The following is a 12500-nucleotide window of genomic DNA, read 5'->3' as shown; positions in this document are numbered from 1 at the left end:
TCCATATCTATAAATACATACATATCTTTGTCTATATATACATACATATCTTTGTCTATATATACATACATATCTTTGTCTATACATACATATCTATATCTATATATACATACATATCTATATCTATATATACATACATATCTTTATCTATATATACATACATATCTATATATACATACATATCTATATCTATATATACATACATGTCTATATATACATACATATCTATATATGTATACATATCTATATCTATATATGTATACATATCTCTATCTATATATACATACATATCTATATCTATATATGTATACATATCTCTATCTATATATACATATCTCTATCTATATATACATACATATCTATATCTATATATCCATATCCATATCTATATATCTATATCTGTGTATATATATATATTTTTGTATATATTTATATATATATATATGTACACATATATATATCTTTTTATATGTGTATATGTATATCTATATATATCTATATATCTATATATATCTTTTTATATATTTAATTGTATATCTATATATATATTTATATTTATCTATATCCATATCTATGTATTTATACATATGTCGATATATATATTTATATCTATATATTTATATATATATATTTTATATCTATATATTTTTATCCATATATTTTATATCTATGTATTAATATATATATATTTATATATATTTATCTATCGATATCTATAAAATTATATATCTTTATCTATCTATATCTATAAATTTATATATCTTTATCTATCTATATCTATAAATTTATATATATTTATCTATCTATATCTATAAATTTATATATATTTATCTATCTATATCAATATATTTGTATATATTTATCTATATCTATATATTTATCTATATCTATATATTTATATATATGTATCTATATCTATATATTTATATATATTTATCTATATCTATATATTAATATATATTTATCTATATCTATATATTTATATATATTTATCTATATCAATATATTTAAATATATTAATCTATATCAATATATTTATATATATTAATCTATATATATATATTAATATATATTAATCTATATCTATATATTAATATATATTAATCTATATATTAATATATATTAATCTATATCTATATATTAATATATATTAATCTATATCTATATATTAATATATATTAATCTATATCTATATATTAATATATATTAATCTATATCTATATATTAATATATATTAATCTATATCTATATATTAATATATATTAATCTATATCTATATATTAATATATATTAATCTATATCTATATATTAATATATATTAATCTATATCTATATATATTAATCTATATCTATATATTTATATATATTAATCTATATCGATATATTTATATATATTAATCTATATCGATATATTTATATATATTAATCTATATCGATATATTTATATATATTAATCTATATCGATATATTTATATATATTTATCTATATCTATATCTATATATTTATATATATTTATCTATATCCATATATTTATATATATTTATCTATATCTATATATTTATATATATGTATCTATATCTATATATTTAAATATATTTATCTATATCTATATATTTAAATATATTTATCTATATCCATATATTTAAATATATTTATCTATATCTATATATTTATATATATTTATCTATATCCATATATGTATATATTTTTATCTATATCCATATATATATATATTTATCTATATCCATATATATATATTTATCTATATCCATATATTTATATATATTTATCTATATCCATATATTTATATATATTTATCTATATCCATATATTTATATATATTTATCTATATCCATATGTTTATATATATTTATCAGTATCCATATATAATTATCTATATCCATATATTTATATATATTTATCTATATCTATATATTTATATATATCCATATATTTATATATATTTTTCTATATGTATATATTTATATATATCTATATATTTATATATATTTCTTAATATCTATATATTGATATATATATTTCTATATCTATATATATTTATCTATATCTATATATTTATATATATTTATCTATATATTTATATATATCTATATATTTATATATATCTATATATTTATATATATTTATCTATATCTATATATTTATATATATTTATCTATATCTATATATTTATATATATTTATCTATATCTATATATTTATATATATTTATCTATATCTATATATTTATATATATTTATCTATATCTATATATTTATATATATTTATCTATATCTATATATTTATATATATCTATCTATATCTATATATTTATATATATCTATCTATATCTATATATTTATATATATCTATCTATATCTATATATTTATATATATCTATCTATATCTATATATTTATATATATCTATCTATATCTATATATTTATATATATCTATCTATATCTATATATTTATATATATCTATCTATATATGTATATATATCTATCTATTTCTATATATTTATATATATATCTATTTCTATATATTTATATATATATCTATTTCTATATATTTATATATATCTATCTATATCTATATATTTATATATATCTATCTATATCTATATATTTATATATATCTATCTATATCTATATATTTATATATATCTATCTATATCTATATATTTATATATATCTATCTATATCTATATATTTATATATATCTATCTATATCTATATATTTATATATATCTATCTATATCTATATATTTATATATATCTATCTATATCTATATATTTATATATATCTATCTATATCTATATATTTATATATATCTATCTATATCTATATCTATCTATATATTTATCGATATCTATATCTATCTATATATTTATCGATATCTATATCTATCTATATATTTATCGATATCTATATCTATCTATATATTTATCGATATCTATATCTATCTATATATTTATCGATATCTATATCTATCTATATATTTATCGATATCTATATCTATCTATATATTTATCTATATCTATCTATATATTTATCTCTATCCATCTATATCTATATATGTGTCTATATCTATCTATATCCATATATTTATCTATATCCATCTATATCCATATATTTATCTATATCCATCTATATCCATATATTTATCTATATCCATCTATATCTATATATTTATCTATATCTATCTATATCTATATATTTATCTATATCTATCTATATCTATATATTTATCTATATCTATCTATATCTATATATTTATCTATATCTATATATTTATATATATTTATCTATATCTATATATTTATATATATTTATCGATATCTATATATTTATATATATTTATCGATATCTATATATTTATATATATTTATCGATATCTATATATTTATATATATTTATCTATATCTGTATATTTATATATATACGTCTATATATTTATATATCTTTATGTCTATCTATATGTGTGTATATATGTATGTATATATATTCACATGTATATATATGTATATATATGTATTTGTATATATATGTATGTATATTTGCATATGTATTTGTATACACGTATATGTGTAAATGTATGTATATACGTATATGTGTATATATACATGTATATATACGCATGTATACATATGTATATATACATGTATATATACATATGTATATATATACATATGTATATATACATGTATATATACATATGTATATATATACATTTGTATATTTATATACATATGTATATTTATATACATATGTATATATATTTACATATATATATGCATACATATATATATATATATACATATATATACATATATATACAGGTATGCATATATATACATATATATACATACACACAGGTATGTATATATATATACAGGCATGTATATATATAAAGGTATGTATATATATATGTACAGGTATGTATATATATATTCAGGTATTTATATATACAGGTATGTATATATATTTATATACAGGTATGTATATATATATATACAGGTATGTATATATATATATATACAGGTGTGTATATATATATATATACAGGTGTGTATATATATATATACAGGTGTGTATATATATATATACAGGTGTGTATATATATATACAGGTGTGTATATATATATACAGGTGTGTATATATATATACAGGTATGTATATATATACAGGTATGTATATATATACAGGTATGTATATATATACACGTATGTATATATACAGGTATGTATATATATATATATATATATATACAGGTATGTATATATGTATATACAGGTATGTATATATGTATATACAGGTATGTATATATATATATACAGGTATGTATATATATATATACAGGTATGTATATATATATACAGGTATGTATATATATATACAGCTATGTATATATATATATATATATATACAGGTATGTATATATATATACAGGTATGTATATATATATATACAGGTATGTATATATATATACAGGTATGTATATATATACAGGTATGTATATATACAGGTATGTATATATATACATGTATGTATATGTATATTTACATGTATGTATATGTATATTTACAGGTATGTATATGTATATATACAGGTATGTATATATACATGTATGTATATATATACATGTATATATATACATGTGTGTATATATATATAATGTGTTTCAGTACACAGATATGTGTGTGTTTTATATGTATCTATGTATATATTTTTGATACAGATAAATTGTAATTTTTTTTTTTCATTATAAATGCTGTTTTCATTGCTAGAAAGTGTGAATCCGTATATTTAATAATTCTAGCTTCGGTAAGCAGGCTTACTGCTTGAAACTGCCCTCAGTTATATAGCAGTGTAATATAAGAGTCCTTACCTTAAATCGTAAAACAGAAAAAGACGATCATCAATTATTATCATGTAATTGCTTGTGAGATTTGAAAACAGAACTCCCTCTCAGCAGTACTTATTAAAATACCACTAACCATAAAGTAGTTTTGTTTCATTTAGTAAAATCACCTTCTTTTTCTTGAGAGGTACCCGGTGCATAAATTTAATGGAAATTCGTTTATGGTATGATTGCATATCAACTTATAATAGAATAAAAATTCGACGAATTAAACAAAAAGTAGAAAGAAAAACATAAACGAATATAAAGTACGTTACGTTTTGCTCGTTTCGGTTTTTTTGTTCAATAATGTATGGCTAAAAATTGTTATTGGCGAAAGGGTTAATTATTAATAAACTAAATAAAAGACGACAACATTGTGCGATGACAAAGTAATATAAATAATGGTAATTATTCACCGTGGATATTATCGAAGTCTCACCATTGTTGAAATGCTTTTGTTTTGTTCGTTAGCATGAGTCAAGCATACGTCAGAACAAGCATGGGAATGGAAGAAAGCTTTTAGTGAGAACACGTTTTATTAAAGGAAACAATACAAACGATACAATAAAATATAGAACCGCCTTACACGCAGAGACCCATACAAATACATATATATATATATATATATATATATATATATATATATATATATATATATATATATATATACTAGCAGATAGACTCGATGTTGCCCGGCGTTTAATGAAAATCAACAGATGTTTCACACTCCTATATTTTTTGTCATCGAAATCCGTGAAATAGCCTAATTTTTCAATCAAATCGATTGACTGCCATGCCTTGGTTTAAAACCTATCGAGATGCAACGGGAGAAAGCTTCGCATCCCTCCCAGCAGAGACTTAGTCCACAATATATTTTTGTCTACATTGCACTGTAGAGAACCTACTATTCATTAAAAAAATTATTTTTATAAGGTTGATGCAAAAATAATATTGCTTATATATATATGTATATATATACACATAATATATAGATATATTTATATATATATTAGGTGAACGCAAATTTTTTTTTGCACCAACAAAATATTGTATCCTTTTTGCATACATACTTGCACGTCAAAAAACATTAGTTTTGCACCAACCTAACATATATAATGGCTTGAATTAAAGTTTAAAATACAAAAGTCAAGTATCATGCTTCAATTGTCATCTAAACAGAAACATCTATTTCGAACGCGCCACTGTAATATCAAAGAACCTACTAGTGATTTTATATGACAGGTTCCGGTTTGAATGGTAAATAACTTCTCAAACGCACTTGTGATTTACGGCTATGTAAGGAATTAACTTTGCTCAAAATCGTCAGTTCTTCTTTTCATCGAATTATTTCGATTACTGATACGTATCGTAGAGATTCCGATATATATCTATCTTCAAACACTGTCAAGCACAGAGTACCTTATAAAAATCGGCCCAACCGTTTTCGAGTCAATAGGGAACGAACTCACATATAAACAAAAACAGACACACACAAAGTTTCTTTTTGTTTACATAGTGTTCGACACTTATCAAAGCCCAGAGGCCACTGCAAGATAAGAGTTAATAGGTATACGGTAGTCATCAGTGTAACATTGTAATTATATAATTTGATTATTTAAGGAGGCGACTCAGCAAGAACTTGTTTACATTGGATTTGAAGGCAACAATATAGTAGTCAGCTGGAAAGCAGGCCAGCGAGCACTTTTAGAAAAGAAGCTTATCTTATATATATATATATATATATATATATATATAATTTTCAGAATGTGAGAGATTATATATAATTATTTCCTCAACGAAACAAGGCTGCAGCCGGCAAGAACCATCACAGCTAACAAACGAGAAGTCCAAGACTTGAGTTTTCTCCTCATTTCACTGATGAGCCCAAGTGAGGGCGGAACTAGAGTATTGGACTTCCGGTTTGTTGGCTGTCATTGCTCTTGCAGGCTGCGGTGTTTATTATCCGTGAAACTAATATATATATATATATATATATATATATATATTGTAGCATCAGTTCATAATTTTAATGTTTTTCTTACTTTGGGTGCCACTTCTCTAAAATGAAATCAAAAATATACTAACATTACTAACCTATTTCCTAACACAACCCGATCAGTAATGGTGGAACTTGGGGAAGGTCTAATTGTTTTAGGAGACAGCTCAGCAAGAACTTATTCACATTAGACTTGAATAATATGCATTAGTCATCCGGAAAACAGCCTCACGTTACTCACGGACGGATATGTCTTGGAAAAAAAGCTCTTTTCCTGGAATTTTTGCTTAACGTTAGCCACAGATAGAGGGAAATGTACATTGTTGACGGTTGTTGTAACAAGTAAACTATTTCTTGCGAAAGTGTTACAGATGACCATATCTTGAAGCTCAGTTGAGCACCTGCCATTGTAGATGTCCGGATGTTCGATAGGTCGAACCTAGTCAATACTAAATGGGTGACCATCCGGGACTTCTAGGTGGTGTATGTGCTCTCCGCTTATCTCGGTATTGTTTCCTGTCGTCCTGAACTTCTCCTTGCAGCTGGGTCCAAATAACGAGGTGTGGTTAGCGAATGCGAAATCCTTGCCTCACAATAACATGTGCAGCTGTCCCTACAGGGGGTATCCTTTTTCTTTCCAGACTGAATGAGGGCATGGGGAACAGTAGTCCGAATAAGCAAAATAATACAAATTACTTAACTTTATTTTAATCAAAGTACAGACAATATTAATATTATATGTGATAAGGAATTTCACTAAACAAAAAAAAAAGCATTGAAATATGCTTTTGTTCTGATTTACTTAACTCCATATAATGGCAAAGTTAGACACAAGAAAATCCCTCGAGGATAAAGGTAAAATAAAATTTTAAAAACAATAGCAAAGAAGAATTTTATCGCTTCCGACTAAGGAACGGGGAAGATATTTCATTTTTATCATATCCTGCATACTGTGATGTTGGAAAGTATGCTGATAGATAAAAAAACATCTTGAAAACGATTTATTTAACAGCATTTCTGGACAAAAAAAAACGTCGTATAGCAAAGATGCAGGGATTCAGAAATAAACTAAATATACAGGACGTACTTATAATAATATAAAATGTAAGTTTCTTTCGACCTGCATAATTTTGAACATTTGAAACTGTAACTTTTGTGATTTCAAAATCTATTTCATTCCTTTTATTTAGTGAATTCGTCAATCAAAAGTTGCGACCATGTTTTTTTTATTTATTTATTTAGTTATGAGGTTACCGCTAATTTATGGCTCGAAATCTAAAAAAAAAAAAAATTTACACCAACCGACTGTAAACCATCTTCTAAATTAGAATTAGTTACACAGTAATTTTTTTTGAGTTAAAACTTTTTAAAACCTTAAATTAGAGCTCATGTAAAATATATAGCGACCGCCATTTTTTATTGAAAAATCGGCCAAGTTAAAATAACAAAATAAAGTTTGTAATTGCAAAATGTACAAACTGATTCAAAAGTTTGGAACTATGCAGGTCGGTAGACAATACAATTTCTATCGTTTAGTTAAAGTTATGTGTTAGATATTTTGCTTACTTTTTTATTGCTTGCTTGTTAACTATAGAGTACTTTTGCAATATTTTCATACAACTCTTTCGACAAAATTGTAAATGTGATGGATTGTATTAGCAATATTGTAGAAAAAATATGTTAGAAGATAGATTTTTTTCAAAGCACTTATTTATCACTGAACAAAGGTTCTTGGACACGAATAGCTACTAAAGAAGATCATATCTAAAAAAAACAGTATCTAGGGAGTTGGGCAGCAAGATATCTGTCCGCATTGCATTTAAATTTATGTATCTGCGAAGCAGGGAGGGAATTTTAAAGTCTAGCACTTCGAGGGGAAAAATCTAGTGGAGTAACTAGCTATCCAGTGTCTAAGGACGTCTACATCAAGGGGGAAAGGTTTTTCTCGTTGGTCAGTTCGTCGGAGGTATTTATGTAGATAGGGCACGGGGGTTACGAGTCCATTGGAACACATTTCATTTAAATACTTGTAGAACAGGCACATGGATGCAATCTGCGTTGATGCGACAGAGGTGTAAGATTCGTTGATAGAGCGGGCCACTTATTTTAGCTCTGTCTAAGAGGGGGAAAATAATGCAAAATGCATGAGCTCAGATATGGCAATAATACTCTGTACATCGGCAAATGGTAGCTTTGTAGAGATTTGAAGAACCGCTTTCTTTTAGTGTAGTTAATATATTTTTACTGAAACCAACGGCGAATAATAAGAAGAGGAAATAAGAAAACGTTTTTAAATCATGATAAAAGAAAGGAGGCGCAATAAATTAACTTACCGTGAATTTTTCCTTGTAAAATCCAAAACAAAAGTGATTAACCTTTACGGGATATCCGAATATTAGAAGACAAGAAACGTTATGTTCTTTAACAGGTCTACTTGTAATTATCCTGAATGTTAAAAAAGAAAGTTGAACCGGTTGAAAACCTTAAACAATGGCGAAGAGTAAATTAATCCAATTCGTCTGATTACTCAAGTTTAATTTTTTTTTTTTTGCTTGTTTGTTGTTTGGTTTTTCGATTTGTTCGTGTTGCTTTTTTGTTCGAGTGTTGTTAAGTCGCCTCACAACATAAGCAGACCGCGAGAATTATACACGTAAAAAAAACGTGAATTGATCCACACTCTCGCTTACCCACACCTATACACACCATTCGCATCTAATCCATACTCAGTAAACCTCTACCCACTCAACGCTCGAAAACAAAACCGAGACGCTAATCTTTCTTCTCCACACCCACATCATTTAAATGAAACAAATCCGCGACCCGCTACCCGATACAAGCCTGTCAACTAGTCCAGCCAGGCGCGTGGAGCAGTGTGAGAACGACGTGGGGGTCGTATTTTTTTAAAGTTGTAATTTATTCATCGATAAAATGAACGGTGACCGATTTTATTGCTGAAACAGGCGTGTATTCCGAATTGTAACGAAATAAAGAGCTGATCGGTGTTCGAATCGAGGGTACTTCTGTATTTAACGTTATTTTTCTGTTTACATTTTTTGGGAAATAGTTTGACTCGAGGCAAGAGAAGACAATCACGAAATCTATTGAACATTTGCGGAGAATTAATTCAGAAATGGACAAGATTTAGATAATATATATCGCAAATAATTTTAGTTTATTACGAAAACATTATTTTTTTTAAATCACACATTTTCCCCTACGAACCGTTTTAAATTATTTAGAAATTTGTATTTATCTAGGAAACACCAAAACAAAAAGAAATTCACAAAAGTTAAGATATTTTCTCAAATGAAAAAGAAACAACACCCTTTCTAATAATAACCAATTGAATTCATTCAATAAAGTTTTTTTTAACTGTTTTGTCCCCCCCCACAAAAAAAATAAAATCACGGATTTTCCAGTAACAATTAACGTCATTTTAGAATTTTAATTTTCTTTACGAAAATATTCGTAAAAACATACACATTCAAATAATTTTATTTATTTCAGGATTTTATGTAAAAAAAGTCCATTTTCTAAAAAAAATACACATTTTAAAATAACTATTTTCATGCATTTCAGAATATTGACTTCTTTTTATTTATTTCTTAATAAGAAAAACCGTTTTATTGCGTTTTGAAATTTTATTCACAAAATCAGTTCGTTTAAAAGATAATTTAACCAATCTATGTTCTAGTAAGTAATATTTTCTGTTGTGTTACTCCGGTAGTTTTATATATTTGTTTAAATTTCCCGCGAACTTTCTTGAAAGTTCAATAAATATTGTTATTGTCCCCCCTTCTACTTCCAAAAATGAAAAAAAAACAGCTTACCGTTTGTACATCTACATCGTCATTAAACGAAAAATACGGGCATATACAGTAAGATGAACTTTTTTAGAAAGAGTCACCCTCAGGAGAAAGGTAAAACAATTCTTAATAAGAAGATTATCATCACCACAGTATCATTGGATACAATGAGTGAAATAGAAGATTACTTAAGAGGGACTGATTACAACGAGGACAGCTCAACAATATATATTTAGATAAGACGACAATATTGCAGTCATAAAAAATCAAAATAGATTGCTTCACGCGTGTCTAGTGTGTATATAAAAGCAAATTATGGAAAGCAATACAATGCGAAAGTATAACGGATAGACACAAACTGGAAGAGATTACATAACGGTCGAATAAGTTTTACAGATTCACCTTTCATTAATAGAGTATATATGCGATTTAAAAATATTTTATTTTTGCATAGTGTTAATACCTGCTTAAGCATGGGCAGATGGACGTTCGGTGTCGTATAATATTTCGGAAAATATTCCTTCATCAGAAATGTGTTCGACTAGAATTCACATGTGCATTCGTATTGCCTTCTATAAATTTCCTTTATATTATAGTCAGCTGGGAAACAGTCCTGTGGTATTCTGCTCCACACGTCGAAAATGCTCGGAAAGAAACATTGGTCATGGAAGTTCTGTTTCTTTTTGTTTAAAATAGAGAAAAAAAGTTCATTGCTATGCTTGTAGCTAGGCAAGTTCTTTCTGTGAAAGGTCGGCAGGGGTTGGAAATCAGTCGAGCCATTACAATGAACAGTTATAGAGGCTGGAAACATCTCCTTTCTGTATAAAAGAGGCTGTCTGAATGAGGATTGATTATCCTCCACTAGATTACGAAGTTGGTTTTGTACTTTGTCAAAGCAAATAAGAGTGTCACAAGCGGCAACTTGCCAGACATTGCAACAGTACTCCATTCAAAGGCGTATATACAAGTATATGATTGCATCAGGATTAAGATACTCCAATCTTTTATGTCTAGTAGTTTATATCTGTTCCTTGTGGTTGGTGATAGTACAATACCTGTCAATTCCCATAATTAACGTGATTCTCCTGTTTTATTTTTGGTTATTTGTTAAATTTTGTAGAAAATGCATTACTTAGTATTTGCATGTAAAATAAGTAACTATGCTCTATATTTACAGGTAATTGATTGAAGGCAATACAATGCAAATGTGTAACGAACATACACAAACTAAAACTAATAAAGAGATAACTATGGTACGTGCTATGTAGATTCACCTTTTTTATTACAATATATTTTATATGGTTTTTATACTTTTTAAGATATTGTATTTATACTTGCATCATTGTAGGATGATTAAAGCTCCGTATGATATGATATTTCGGCACAATCTTCGTCAGATATGTTGTCAACTGAATTTCAATCCTGCATACAAATAGTCTTGTAAACGAGTACTCGTACTTCATTGCCTTGTTCCCTGTAAATTGTCTTCATATACGCGATAAATAATGCTTCGAGCAAACATATTAACATCTTACGATGAATTTATTTTCACATTCTTTTTGCTGAAAAATCATATAATGTGTACGCTGTCTATTCCTTTTTGTCAACGAATCACGTGTTTCTATTTGCATACCAAGAGAAAGACCCCAAAGATATCAGGGCTAGTTCTTAAGCAGCGTTTCCTGTCAAGAGGTTCTACAAAATATAGCATTGTGTATAGAGAACTTAAAAATAAAGAAGAATTTACTTGCCTTCCCGCGATTTAAACAGAAGGTCAGATTGACTCGGTTT

General features: G+C 25.7%; 1 protein-coding gene across 11 annotated transcripts in view; it reads right to left on the bottom strand.

Moving 5' to 3' along the window:
- The window catches only part of LOC145286125 (cadherin-23-like), a 1312625-nt gene that overhangs the window by 1087537 nt on the left and 212588 nt on the right, over nucleotides 1-12500 (bottom strand). The window contains exon 1 of one of the 11 annotated variants that reach the window (XM_080134826.1): nucleotides 9237-9409. The exons of the other annotated variants lie outside the window; for them this stretch is intronic. The gene's annotated coding sequence lies outside the window, so the exon portion shown is untranslated. Of the gene's footprint in view, nucleotides 1-9236; nucleotides 9410-12500 lie in introns of those variants that run through there. 11 annotated transcript variants of the gene reach the window in all.

Source organism: Euprymna scolopes, chromosome 10 (genome assembly GCF_053919585.1).
Source record: "Euprymna scolopes isolate OS-2025 chromosome 10, ASM5391958v1, whole genome shotgun sequence".
NCBI classification, from domain to species: domain Eukaryota; kingdom Metazoa; phylum Mollusca; class Cephalopoda; order Sepiida; family Sepiolidae; genus Euprymna; species Euprymna scolopes.
The sequence above is the reverse complement of the archived record's forward strand: the minus strand, read 5'-3'. Positions and strand labels throughout refer to the sequence as shown.